At 39.2% G+C, this 9674-nt stretch overlaps 2 protein-coding genes across 2 annotated transcripts in view; one reads left to right on the top strand and one right to left on the bottom strand.

Moving 5' to 3' along the window:
• Positions 1-9674, bottom strand: part of LOC107558003 (parafibromin-like) — a 38285-nt gene that overhangs the window by 4265 nt on the left and 24346 nt on the right. The window lies entirely within an intron of this gene.
• The window catches only part of LOC107558019 (beta-1,3-galactosyltransferase 2), an 11898-nt gene continuing 8713 nt past the window's right edge, over positions 6490-9674 (top strand). The window contains exon 1 of the mRNA XM_016241620.1: positions 6490-7055. The gene's annotated coding sequence lies outside the window, so the exon portion shown is untranslated. The remainder of the gene's footprint in view (positions 7056-9674) is intronic.

Below are 9674 nucleotides of genomic sequence, written 5' to 3'. Positions count from 1 at the left end.
TGTGACCATATACAGTATATATATATATATATATATATATATATATATATATATATATATATATATATATATTATATATATACACACACACACATATATATATATATATATATATATACATATATACATACATACATACATACATACACACATATATATATAATAATAATAATAATACAACAACAACATAAAATTGCACAAAAGGCTGCAAATGCACAAGCTAATTTAACTGTTCTAGTCATCAAGGTGTAGCTCCGTTGTGGATATGCTCTTACCATAATAATTCGCACACTAAACACGGCTCACAAATATTACACAACATTATTTTACAGTGATGTTCTCATTCTGATTTTATGTAGCTTATATGACAGACTTGCTCTGTATGTTGCACTTAACTGTATTTTCCTTTTCGAAGTGATTCAAATCATATTTCAAGCAATTCAAAACCCACATGGCGAACAGTGCACATCTGAGTTGTCTCTGAAGGAAATAATGCATTATTTATCGGCTTTAAAGGAACACTCCACTATTTCTGAAAATAGGCTCATTTTCCAACTCCCCTAGAGTTAAACAGTTGAGTTTTACCATTTTTTTAATCCATTCAGCCGATTTCCGGGTCTGGCGGTAGCACTTTTAGCTGTAGCTTAGCATAGATCATTGAATCCGATTAGACCGTTAGCATCTCGTTCAAAAATGACCAAAGAGTTTAGATATTTTTCCTATTTAAAACTTGACTCTTCTGTAGTTACATCGTGTACTAAGACCGACGGAAAATGAAAAGTTGCGATTTTCTAGGCCGATATGGCTAGGAACTATACTCTCATTCCGGCGTAATAATCAAGGAGCTTTGCTGCCGTACCATGGGTGCAGCAGGCGCAATGATATTACGCAGCGCCTGAAAATAGCCCCCAGCACGCTCCCTGTGCAAGCAGGTGGTCACGTTGGTTATGTTGACTGAAGTTAGCCTATTTTCAGGCACTGCGTATTTTCAGGACTGGAATTGGGAACCGCTGGGCTACATCGGGTGTCATTCACCAGTGAGAAAACTTTAAAAGTACTACAATACCAGGAAGGAAGATCGGGTTGTTGATGTTTGTCTGCCATTCTCGCTCAGTCTCCACAGCTTGCGTGAACGCGCTGATGACGTATCCGGTCTGCGCGAACCGGGTGCACAGAGGTATGCTGTCAACACATGTTGACAGGCAGGTAGGAAAGCCAATTAAAACGCTCGGACGAACATTTCTTGGTCCTACGCCTTCCACAGAATATGGACATACATTTAGACCATTTAACTTAATGATTGCTATAGGGATGTGAAAAGACTTTCAACCAGCATAACAAAAATTGTTTCTGAAGACAATCACCTATTGCACCTTTAAAGTAATTCAGTCAAGAGTAGTGAGTGATTGCCTCTTTCTTTTGTTGCTTGATTAACATTAATGACAGAAAACAGCACCTAAATGAGGCTGCTGTCCCTTTAAAACCGAATGCACTGGTGCATTACACTGACACACATCCGATATTCTCCCAACTATGTACATTCACTTAAGACGTAACCGAATAGGTTTACGTGAATACTCGTCAAAACGGACAATTCAACATCATTTTGTGTATTTCTCCGTTCATGCGACGCGAAAGAGAATTGAATTCAGTACTTGTGCGTTGTGTGAGGCGCTTTTCTGTGCGCATGATTCAGGTGTGCGGGCTCAGAAAACCGGACCAAATTCAGTTCTCTTTTATGTCGTCACACTTTTTCTCATTTAATATATCTGCAGGGCTGTGTATTGGCAGGAATCTGGCGACACGATACGCAACACGATACAGGGGTTGCGATACTGTAAGCAAGGTGATATATTGGGATATTTCTTATTTTAGTAATAGGATATATTTTTAGGAAAGCTGTCATAAAGAACACACCTCCATATGCAAACCTTAGCAATAAATAAACAAATAAAATAAATTATTTAACCAGAACACAGTGGGATCTGCATTTGCAATAATCAGTCCCTGTAACATTCAACGTTATTGAACCACTTTTTGTGCAGTACGAGTCAAGGTGGAAAAATTAAAGGGCAGGTCATATGGTATTTTAAAGGTGTCCTAATATTGTGTTGGAGTCCCCTACAACAGTTTTAAATGCATCTAAGGTCAGAAAACATTGTAATTTTCTCAGAACATACATTTAATAGAGTCATTTGCCAATGATTTCGAAACGATTCATTCCAAGCAAGTTCGGAGCAAACCCCTCCCTTCCATAAGCCTACTCTGCTCTGATTGTTCAGCTGGCCAAGTCTGTTGTGACTGGCACACAGAGAAGTCCTTGAGCAAGTTAGCGAGTGCTACCATTGACAAAGCACCTTTACATAGAACAAGGATAACCCTAGTGCTCCAATCCGTTCTTATAATAATGACATATACAAAAACACTTATGCAAGCGAATCATGCCCACAGCTAAAGTTTAACTGCTAAACGGTGAACACTTAAAACAATAATAGTGGATACGTTAGCCGAGTGCTAATGTGACTAACTGATGAAACAATACAGTTTGTAAACCAAAATATGTCTACTGTAATGTTTGAAGAACGACAGATAAAAGATGCTCGGCCTTAACTTTTAATCAGAACAGCCCACAGGTGCACCAGCCTAACTAACTCGCTCGTCTCTCCCGCATTAACCCTATAGCTGCCGGTGCAGCAAAATAAACAGCAATTTCACAATGATTATAAAGTCTGTGTGCTATACTACATTCTTTATCATTAAACGAAGTAATTAGAACAACGTCAGTCTACATTAATCGTTCACAGCTAATTATCTGAACTACTTCAGTAAGACAGTAATATCGTGCTTTACCTGGAAAGCTAAAGCTGCACTAGGAATACCTCACATTAGCACAAAAACTTGATATTTTGAGCACTCAATTGAAAATGTACACACAACGTATCAATCGTACTGATAGGTTGTGGTTCAGAGAGCTTGTTAGCCCAAATTAAGAAGATTAAAAGCCAACGAAGATAAAAGCCAAGATTAGAGAAGCAGTCCTTGGTAACTGCCGGTGCAGCAAAATAAACAGCAATTTCACAATGATTATAAAGTCTGTGTGCTACACCACATTCTTTATTATTAAACGAAGTAATTAGAACAACGTCAGTCTACATTAATCGTTCACAGCTAATTATCTGAACTACTTCAGTAAGACAGTAATATCGTGCTTTACCTGGAAAGCTAAAGCTGCACTAGGAATACCTCACATTAGCACAAAAACTTGATATTTTGAGCACTCAATTGAAAATGTACACATAACGTATCAATCGTACTGATAGGTTGTGGTTCAGAGAGCTTGTTAGCCCAAATTAAGAAGATTAAAAGCCAACGAAGATAAAAGCCAAGATTAGAGAAGCAGTCCTTGGTAAAATGATATGCACACAACAAAAGGTTAGAATTGTATTTCTGTGGTATCCTTGAACACAGCGTCTTCTCAACATGATGTAAACACTAACTAGCGGAAGTGTTTGTGGGCAGGCGGGGATTATGCAAATGTGTTACCCAGTGACGTATACCGGTAACAGGCAAAAGTTTAGAAAATGACTCGTTAAGGCGATTCAGAATCAACTCTCTCTTTTAAGAGACAAAATCTTTATTTATCATGCACTTATTTTGATTAACAACTTTGCAGATTGTTTTCATTTAAGGATAGCTACGTTATAAACTGCAAAAGAGCTATTTTTCAAAAACCCATATGACCTGTTCTTTAAAGGGGTCATATGATACGATTAAAATTTTTCCTTTCTCTTTGGAGTGTTACAAGCTCTTGGCGCAAAAAGATCTGTAAAATTGCAAAGACTAAAGTCTCAAATCCAAAGAGATATTCTTTATAAAAGTTAAGAGTCAGCCACACCTACCTAAAACAGCTCTAACACGCCCCCACATATCTACATCATTATGTGGGAAGATTTGCATAACGCAGCCCAAATGTTCACGCAAAGGCGGCGTAATGTTTATTCTCACTGTAGTATTGTTGTTGTTGCCGCCGCCGCCTCCATGTTGTGAATGCGCTGCGTGATTCATTGTGAAAGCGAAACTTTGTTTGGCCTTCCAAAAGAGGATGATATCTGCTTCGTCATGCCTGGAGCTGATCCGTGCTGGTTGCTGAGGAAATACTACAACTTTGCGCTGTAGATCGCCGGATCAGCTTTCACCGTGGACGAAGCAGAGTCCAGCCCAGGTTGTCTCATGTGGTTGCCGCAAGCCCGCCAGCCTCCGCTCACTCTAGCCCGCTGTGTGTTTCGTTGTGAAAGCAAAACTTTGTTTGGTCTTCCAAAAGAGGACACAACTAGAAATCAGTGGTTAAGTTCCATTTACAACACTGTTCCAGAACAGTTCAACCCAAATATTCGGATGTGTGCAGCATGACCGTTTCATGGGAGATTAGACTACAATGCCGGCTGTTCTCACTCTCAGACTGCAAGTAAGTTTTTCATATTTAAAGGATTTGCCACTGATGATTCAAACACGAGTTTTGAGCAGTGTAGAGTAGCACTTGTTTGTCATTTCTCCAATCACAAATGCAGAATTGTTTTTGTGTTCACAAGGCGCGATGCAACGCAATGTGTAAAAAGACAGTATAACTCATTATAATCCGTAATTATGTCCCCACTGGATGCAACAAATGCTTAGTTTATAATGGGTTTTAAAGTGGTCTCTTCGCTCCGGCCGGTACACGGCATCACAATATGGTAGGGGCGTAACATTTCCGTCACACGCTTGAGGTATTTGGCCAATCACAACGCACTGGATAGCAGGCCAATCACAGCACACCTCGCTTTTCAGACCAATGAGCTTTGTAAAAATCGACGCGTTTCAGGAAGGCGGGGCATAGAGAAGAAACAATAATGCACAGTATGTGGAACATTTTTTTTTAACCTTAAACTGTATATAAACATTTCATTACACCAGATACACAAAATAAATGTTCTTTTTAGCAAGGCCAACCAAAGTAGTTTCGCTTTCACAACGAAACAGCGCCTTCATGACATGGCGGCGGCGGCAACACTACAGCGAGAATAAAAGTTACTCCTCCTTTCTTTGCGTGAACATTTGGGCGGCGTTATGCAAATCTTCCCAGATTATGACGTAGACGTGGGGGGGTGTTAGAACGAGCCGTTTTAGGTAGGCGTGGTTGACTTAACTTTTATAAAGAATATCTCTTTGGATTTGAGCCTTTAGTCTTTGCAACTTTACAGAGCTTCTTTATGCACCAAGAGCTTGTAACACTCCAAAGAGAAAGGAAAAATTGAAAATCGCGTCATATGAGCCCTTTAACACTGCGCCCAACTTTGACCGGTCGTAGCTCCAAGCGAGAATTTTGTAGAAATGCAAGTCACCACATCTGAAGACGCTGTCAAGCGGTGCGAGAACATACCCCGCAATGGGGTATAAGTTTTACCCCTGGTCCGCAAGAGCCCTGCAAAGTTGCCCCATAGACATACTATGGTGAGGGACGGCCCATGAAACAGCATCTGAGCCCCCGTTTTTCCTACTATGGTCATTTACATAGGAATTTTGCATTGAACATAACTCTGGATTACAATGTCAGAGACATGGGGGTGGGCTCCTTTTACTCCGGCACCTTTCGTCGTAGGCCCATGAATGAGGTGTCAATTCGTGCGGCTTATCGTGGAGAAGTGTGCTATACCTTTTATAAGTAATTGGTGTATGATGTTCGCCCGGTGGACGAAAGAAATTGGGCGATAAAACCACTTAACACTGGCACAAAATTAGTGAGATCATATCTTTGCATCAGAAAGACAGAGGCTTAGGGGTGGACTCATTTGACTCTGCCCATCAAGCAGCCAATAAGTATTGACAACTTCATTAGATTAGATTAAACTTTGTCACTGTGCAGAGTACAAGTACAGAGTCAATGAAATGCAGTTAGCATCTAACCAGAAGTGCAAATAACTAAGTATATAATTAAATATAGATTATGTATATACATTAAGCTTTATGACATAGTGCAAGTTATGAGGTAGGAGGGCAGAGACCAGCTCAATGCAAATGACTGTACATACAAAATAGGGTGCAAGGAAAGTATAAACAGAAGGTGCATTATACAGTGAGGTACGTTCATAGCCACACCCTAGCAACCGTATAACCACATTAAAACTCCTCAGGCACCAAAACATTGTAGAACCAAGGGATTGGGCTCTGCTGATTTAGACTTCACAATAGTCTTTAAATATCATCCTGTATAGCCACACCCAAGAAACCATTTAGAGTACCCTAGCAACGGTACAAAGACATAAGCAATTTGTCATCACTAGGCTTGCTGCGATAGATGGTGTTTTCGGTTATACCGGTGTTAAGGACACTAAATTTCTACACCAATGGCTGCCAAAAAAGAAAAAAGTGTTGCAATATAAACCTGTTTATTATTACCTGGGATAATTAAATGATCACAAGTCTTGCAGGAAGTGTGTCAGCAGCATAATAGTCAGCGTGTGGACGCTTGTCTTTGACTGACCGAAGGAAGGGAGGGAGGGAGCTCAAGCAGGTCACATGGATGAAGGGGTGTGTGCTTGAGGATGCCGACAGAGCCGTGTGTTCACACATTTTCAAACCCCCTTCCCCCAGCTCCTTTATTTCCCAATGATCAGAAAAGCAGAGCACAAAAGGAAGCCGCACAGAATCATCGCTGTACGTGCAAGAAGAATGAAAGTCTACGAGGAATAGGAGTGGACTGCTTTGCCTAGCTCTGCATCACATCATGTCTCAGTCAGCGTTTGATAAGAGAGAGGCTGTTAACGATCTCAGCAACTGAAATTGTGAATGGGGAAATGCCTAAAGCCATGGCCAAACTGGGAGAGAACATCATCTGTGAAATCTACAGGAAGACGAGCTGCAAATCAAAGAGAAGAGAAGCAAAGGAGTGGCAAACCATAGGAGGAGGAACATCATAGAATGGCAGGAGCTATAAAACAGTACAATGTGAAAGCACACAGCATCTATTTGCAACAGGACTGACGAACCACAACGGTCTCAATCAGTCCAAGCGAAAGGTATGTCAAACAAGACATCTGCATATTTCTATCTGATGATGTGCTGACGCGATTCATTCTTCACAGCAATCCTGGAGCAGCTAGCCAAACTAATGTCCATCTGCGTGGGCTTTTTTTTGTTGTTTTGGATGATTTGAATGTGAACAAGAAGAATTCACATTGATTTCTGGCTAAACACGGAAAAGCATTCAGTCTCTGAAGGTGTACTTGCAAGTCAAAGCTTGTAAGTACTAGCTAATTGTTGTCACTAGCTAATTTACAACACAAAGGCTGTAGTGTACACTAGATCTAGAAGTAAGAGAAAAGGGAGAACAAATGATCCATCAGTCACCTTTTGCCGTGTTTTCAGCTGGTATTAAAGGGGGACTTTGACTTTAAGGACAAAAACACATTTCAGAAAAACAGACATTTCTCAAAATATTTTTCATGTAGCACTAAAGAAAGTCATACAAGTTTGGACTATTATGAAGGCGAGTAAAGGACAGAATTTTCTCAAGCACCCCCCATTTTGGCATGGGGACATAAATGATATACCCAAAATAAAAAGGTTGCTCCTCATGTGTCTTTCTGACTAAATACATAATCAACATGTGTTTACAAAGCTGACACTTAAATGTTAACTGGTCAAGACTCAGAATTAATCTGACTGTTATGAATATGGAGACATACAAGCTCAAACATAAAAAAATAGTGTTGGGCAATGATTAAAATGTTTTAATCGCGATTAAAAAAAAAAAAAAAAAATCGCATGATTTTTCTGCGATTAATTGTTATGCGCAAAATTCAATAATGAATTCAAATGTAGTGCATTGCACACTTTTATTTGAAAAGTACTGCTGTATGAACAAAAGTGCAATAACATTTGGTTTGCAGTATTCCCTTTACACTGTAGCAGTTAAAGGGTTAGTTCACCCAATAATGAAAATTAGCCTGTGTTTTACTCACCCTCAAAGCATCCTAGGTGTATGTGACTTTCATCTTTCAGACGAATCCAATCAGAGTTATATAAAAAATTGTTCTGGCCCAAAAAAGCGGTGTTCGGTTGTCAACGGTTCAAAGACGTGAAATAAAACGTCTAGAATTTCTTCTCACTAAACTCAATTCTCAAATATTTTCAGATAAACACCCTGCGCAGACTCCTGATCGTATTTCACATCACTAGCCTATATCCTTGCAAGGAGGCCAGAAATGGTATGTGAAATATAGATACAAGATAACGGAGACCGCATTTTAGATGACTATACACCGCTACAAATCTTTTGTCCTTGTCATTCATAACTGGACTTTTAATTGTATGAACTTTGTAGTCTACAGCACAACAAAGTATTGGACATAGCAATAAATAACTATAAACCGAATTAAAATGGACAAAACAAACATTTAGCCAACTTAGCCAAGTTAGAACACAAATAATCAAGACAAACAATGTTGGAAAGGCAAATTACATGGTCTCGCAAATCCTGTTGCTTGGCTTCTGAAATGCTCCTGGTGTGAGTTGGCACCGCGTGGAGGACAGAACAAAAACTCAAACAAAAAGACGCATGCAGTGTAAATAAGGGGTTGCACAGTGTCTACACTGGATGCGACAGTTGTCGCACAGCGCCACAACAGCTAAAGTCGGTCTACACTAGGGCTTAAACGATTCCTCGAATACCTCAAGTAAATCAAATACAAAAAATCAGAGGCAAATTATTTGCCTCGAGGCTTCGTTTAGTCCATTAACGGACCATAATTACTGACGCACAACCCAATAAACGCTGGACCACAGACTGTAAAAAAACAGCAGTGGACATATTTAAGATCGTAAATCAATATGGTGGCTAGTTATAATGTCCCTACGTTAGCTATGTTTTGTGAAAGACTAAACGCCATTGTGCATAATACCACAGAAAGAAAGTTAGTCAGTATCACACGAAGAGTGCCAGTTTTCACCTCTAAAATCAGCATGATTACAAATGTGGTTTTATTCAACAGTTCACTAAACAAGGTAATATTATGAGACTTACATTTTAGACACTATATTGCCTGTTTTTGATTTATTTTGCCACAACGCTGTTTTGAGTCTCTGTGCAACATGACGGGGGTTTTGTTCCTGAACGAATCAACCGTTTAAATGATTCGGTTCAATCGCAATGACTCACTTCTTAACAGTGACTTGCTGCCACCTGTTGGCGGTTTTAATTTCACATTTAAAGTATCTTTTCATTTTTAAAATAACTTTAAATATCAGTATTTAATGTTTTGTTTAAAATAACAAAATATTATTTATGCATTTGTAACGGCAGGTTAAATGCATTCATGTCACTCTGTGTGGGAAATTCATCTCATGCAGCTTCTGTGTTTTGATATCGGTATTTTTATACTGATATAATTTGTTTGGTAACAGCCCAAATATCTTTTATTCTAATTGACTGATTAAATGTAAGAATTTCACTCAAAAGATGCACACTTTTAGGGGAAAAAAAAGGCTTTATAAAAAGGTAAAAATGCCCATAAAATGTCAAAATCAATTTAAACTTATTGGAACAGATTAATTTATATCACTGCTGTGAACTGACCCGCACACAGAATATGAAGGATATCAAAAAGTTTTACACACACACACACACACACACACAC

This window comes from Sinocyclocheilus grahami, unplaced genomic scaffold (assembly GCF_001515645.1).
Source record: "Sinocyclocheilus grahami isolate Dianchi unplaced genomic scaffold, SAMN03320097.WGS_v1.1 scaffold628.1, whole genome shotgun sequence".
NCBI classification, from domain to species: domain Eukaryota; kingdom Metazoa; phylum Chordata; class Actinopteri; order Cypriniformes; family Cyprinidae; genus Sinocyclocheilus; species Sinocyclocheilus grahami.
The sequence above is the reverse complement of the archived record's forward strand: the minus strand, read 5'-3'. Positions and strand labels throughout refer to the sequence as shown.